At 44.9% G+C, this 5,220-nt stretch overlaps 1 long non-coding RNA gene across 1 annotated transcript; it reads right to left on the bottom strand.

Annotated features, from left to right (window-relative positions):
* Positions 1–203: 203 nt before the first annotated feature.
* Positions 204–4,263, bottom strand: LOC125556393. Its single transcript, XR_007305074.1, has 3 exons — positions 3,836–4,263; positions 1,707–3,709; positions 204–1,603 (listed from the first exon to the last, which is right to left on the bottom strand). It is a non-coding gene; the product is annotated as an uncharacterized LOC125556393 (long non-coding RNA).
* Between the last annotated feature and the right edge of the window lie 957 nt (positions 4,264–5,220).

The raw sequence follows: 5,220 nt of genomic DNA on the forward strand, positions 1-5,220 counted from the left end.
AACCAATCAAAGAACAAATGCCATAAGCAAGCATTCTATTTTCGTAATGAAATAGATGAATACAATCCTCATACAAGTAGTCCTAGCAACAAAAACTATGAGATAGCTATGAATGGTCTAACTTAAAGTGAAATAGATCAAAGATAAAATACACTTCATATTTATATCAAATCACAGCCTGAATAACAACAAATTGTGTCACTTGTGCACAACTCATTACACAACATAACCTCATGAGTGGAGCAATTTCACTCAAGAAATAAACAACTATGACTAACCAAGGATTATTCTGTATTAGTACATCATTCAAACTTAAATCAGAGCATTCCATAGTTACAAGATATTGTATGCATCCTGTATATCTTATGAGTGGGGCAGGGATGGTTTGCTGTGTGGGTGGGCCATCTAATTATGCCACCTTGAGAAAAATAATCGCAAAAAACATGGCCTTCATATACACATTTTAATTTATTTCAAGGAGTTGGTTAGTAATAACTTCCCCTCATACAAACGTCTCAAAAAGAAGGAATGCATATAATATCTCATTGGCACAATATACTTCACTACCACAAATAGAAATAATATAAATGACCCTCATAAAAGAAAGTGTCTCTACCATAATGCAAATAATCACACATTTATGTATCTATGGTTCGTGCTTCTGCCCGTCCGTCCCGGCCCTAATAAAGGAAAGTGTCTCTACCACAACACAAATGACCATAATATACTTCACTACCACAACACTTTCTTGAACACTGATAAATGGATTCGTGATTCTACCTGTTTGTCCTAACTTTGCCCCTAAAGTTGCCAACAATTACCCACCACTGCCATCCATAAGTGATAGAAAATGATTCGCTAAAGATCTGAGGAAAAAAAGAGCTGCCCGACCTGACCCTTGTTCCCCATTCCCGAAAACAATTTGGTAAAGGTCCAGAAAAAACAATCCATAAGTGTTAGAAAATGATTCGCTAAAGATCAAGGTTAAGAAAAAACTACCCATCCCGGCTGAAAAGCCTCAGTGCCTGCCCTTACATGGTAAGGGTCGATGCCAGCATCCAGCCTCACCCTTTTGGCATCTCTCGGATCAAGCGCACTATGAGAAGAATGTCTAGACAAAAAAGATGAGCCAACTTCAAGTGTTTGAAGGATACCAAGAGTGATTTGCATTGCACCATAGTCCAAGTATCTTGATCTTCCACGTCGAGGATCATACCCTTGTGATGTGCCATGACTACTGTGACCGACCAGCACAAAAATAATCACGTGCGGCATGTGGAGTATTATTGTACATCTCTGATCTAGGGAACCCAACAAGCGGTGTTTGGTTATCAAGCCCATTGATAGAGAAAACAGCATGAATCCTTGTATTATTGAAAAGAGGCTCATCTAGAAGATTCTTAGCATTAGAAGCTCCTTCAATGGTTGCAAACTCCATAAAAGCACACTACCTTTCTGGAAAAACTTTGATGTTTGTAACCACACCATGTGCTGCCATAGCCCGCCTTAGTGCCTCCTTGTTAATTTAATGTGTATTGGGTAAACCCACCCAGAGAACATTGGTAGGAACTTTTGCCTCTCTCATTCGTACTCTAGCAAAACCCTGATAAACAAAACATGATATGATAGTAAGCAACCCGCAGATCAAAGGGGACAGTACAACAACAAGAACCAAGAGAAGTAAATTGCAATATCTTTGCACGTACAACTCCCATTTAACCAGGTGGAAATGATCATCTACTGCTGAAGTTGCCTGCTTCCGACCATTCCTATCAAAATCAGTACAAATAACTAAATAATAAGGCATCATCCCTTGAAAAACTGGAGCCTAGAAGCACTTCACAAACTCAGTCAACAATAATAGATGCATACCGCTCTTGCTCTGGACCTTTGAAAATCAACACACAATTCCTTGCCCCCTAAATCTGTCCCATTCATGGCTCTATGGCCAGAAATGGCATCTTCCAGCTTCTGAAAGTGGATGTATGCAAATGGTTGATCATGGGAGAATGCAACACCTTCAATCTTTCCAAACTTTTGAAACTCCTCCTCTGCCTCCTACTTTGAGATAGATGGACTAATTCCTCTAGCTGGTAGGTTCCTAACAGCTCTAGCTTGTAAAAGCCAATCGACAAACACCACTAAATATCATGAGGGCATAAATGTTTATACAACACCAGCATAACAATTTCACCCTAGAACAAGGAACAATAACCAATCTAGGAGTATTTCTATACCTACTAATAAAGGATAATATTCAAAACAACGGAAGGCCGCAACATAGAGCAATGGGCGCTTAGGCGCGCTTGAGCATTTTTTCAAACATGGCAAGAATTTGTTTGTTTTGAATAGTATGCACAGGAAAATAGGAAACATGGCACATGTAGTTGAAGTAGTATCTAAAATAACCTTCACAACACAGATATTACACACCAGGTTCACACAACAAGCAAAATGACAAATAAAATGTTGTTTAGTTCAAATATACATAACCAAATGCAGATCATATTTCCATGATTTGGCCAGAATCTGAAGGAAACAACTCCCGTATAGACCCTAATAATAACAGAAATGACATATTTTCATTATTGCGCAAGCAGCTAAGCAGAAGCAGTTCAAAAATAGCCAAATTCTGGCCAAAATTTAGAAAAACACTTAGCCTACCACTTGTGGCCATATCGAAGCATTTTTCCATTGCTCAGTGCTTAAGCATCGCTTAACAATGCTTTCTTGAACATTGATAAAGGGATTCATGTTTCTCTATGTCCGTCGTGACCTTCCTTGTCCCTGAAGTTGCAACCAAGTACCCACCACTGCCATCCATAAGTGGTAGAAAATGATTTGCATAAGAATTGGGAAAAAAGAGCTTGCCAAACTGACCCTTGTTCCCCAATCCGAAAAATGAATTGCTAAAGATCTCGAAAAACAATCCATAAGTGGTAGAAAATGATTTGCTAAAGATCATAGTTAAAAAAAGCTTCCCGACTCGAGCCTTGTTCCCCAATTAAATAAACGATCTACTGAAGATTTGGAAAAACAATCACCCACGACTACCATCCATATATAAGTGGTAGTACAGAACGATTCGCTACAGATCCAGAAAAAAAGAGTTGCATGATCCAACCCTTGTTCCCCAATCCAGAAAAAGATTTACTGAAGATCCAGAAAAAATGCTGAACCTGACCCTTCTTCCCCCAACCCAGATGACATGCAGTTAGAAAGAAAATCCGGACATCCAGACCTCCCTACGCACCAGCGGCTTCTCCCTGGCGGCCACCTCAGCCGAGGAACCCACTTCCATCTCTTCCTGCTAGGTCATTCACTGATTTTGTTTGAACTTGTTGCATGATAGGCGGATTAAAAAATGGAAATGTTTTCATGGACCCGATGGGTGCCCGAATGAGTCGGGTCACCCATCGGGTGTGGGCATGGGTCATCCATCAAACCCTGGGGTTGGGTCGTAGGTTGACCTGATTAGCTATTCAGACATGGATTTGGTAGAGGTCGGCCCGGTGAAACCCGACCCGATTGCCATCCTGACTCAAGGGCCTCGCCTGCCACGCTCCAGTGGACCCTGAGGGCCGCCATCCCCCAGCCACCTGCATGCCTCTGCTAGACCACCCCGTCTCCGTTGATCCCATGTGTCGCCGCTCGAATAATTACATATATCAGAGCTGTTGGAGGCCTCATCCTACACCGCCTAAATAAACTGCAAAACACAAGCACCGAAGTACTAATTACCGAAAAATTGACGTCGCGAATTGTAACCAGATCCCGAGGGGGATCCAAGGTGGGAGCGGGTCTGATGGGGGAGAAGGAGGGGGTGAGAAGTTACCGGCCGGGTGTACTCGACCCAGATGAATGCACTCTTGACCTTGGACCCGTGGAGCACCTCGAGGGCGGCTCGGGACTCGGCGACAGATTGGAAAAGGATGAACACATAGCTGCCGGAGCCAGCGCGTGTGGCGACATAGTCGAGCGCCTCGTATGGTGTGATGGCCGCCATGACGTCTTCCTCGCTTGTGTGCGTGGGCAAGTTGTTGACCCACAATGCATTATTCTCATGGGCGGCCCTTAGCACGGCGGCGACGGTGGCTCAGTGCCGGAGGGCTCCGACTCCTTCGGTGGGAAGGCTGACGGCCTGGCGGCCTCAGAGGGCCCCACGGGCGGCAGGTCCAACGACATCGGCGGCGGCGGGGATCAGGGCACGGAGAGATCGCCGTGAGCTAGGGTTTGGATGTGGTGATTTGGGTTGTCTGAGATGGGGAATGAAACGGGGTGTGCGGAACCGGCCCGGGGGTCAGACCGTATATACTGTGGGCGGGGCAGGGACTACTGCACGCCTGCGCCGAGTTTGTGAGCGGCACCGTTTCTAGCCTTGCTCCAATATATCATCCAAAAATGGCACCTATTCCCATCACCGCTCAAAAAAAGTAAAATGTTTCAAAACTATCAGATGATTTATTGACTTTGTAAGCCGCATCTCGTGCTGTCCGATCCTACGAGATTGTGTGACACAAGAGCCTGTGTGTCCCCACGCGAAGCTAGCCCTATGGTCGAGTTCGTGACTTGTGCTTGCATCCCCATGACTGCCTTTTTATAAAGGATCCTTCTTACACTTACTTCACACGCAATGCTTTGCCAGGTAGTTATACATGTGACCTTACAAATACTATAACATCGTATGATTGATCATGGGTGCTGGTTTCATTTGGTATTAGGTAGTTCATGAAGTCAATGTTGCACACACCACACCACACCCCCCTCACACACAATCCTTGAGGCTGCCGTCGCCTTTAAAAATGCCATTGCACCATTATCAGGGCAGTTCAGCCGCCATCGCCGGCCGTGGCCATCACACCATCATTGAAGCAGTCATGTCTGTCGTCTCAACAATACCATGACCATGAAACACGTTGTCACGGCATCGTCGACGTAGTCGGGGTCCATCGTAGAATCGTCGCGGTTTTCAAAACAGAACATCGCATTGTTGAATCACCATGGCCGTTGAGGCATTCCATTACAGCAGCATCGTGGTCGCCAAAGTACAGCGGAGCGTTAGAAGCGTGTCATCGCACCATCACCGCGGCCGTAGAGCACCGCACGGGCATTAGAATCATGTCGTGGTGCCATCATTGCAATCATTGTAGCACACCTAAGAGCCTCAATGTGGTCGTCGAAGCTTGTCGCCGCACTCGTCGAAGCTCATGATGGGTGTTT

The sequence above is a fragment of the Triticum urartu genome, chromosome 5, assembly GCF_003073215.2.
Source record: "Triticum urartu cultivar G1812 chromosome 5, Tu2.1, whole genome shotgun sequence".
NCBI classification, from domain to species: Eukaryota; Viridiplantae; Streptophyta; class Magnoliopsida; order Poales; family Poaceae; genus Triticum; species Triticum urartu.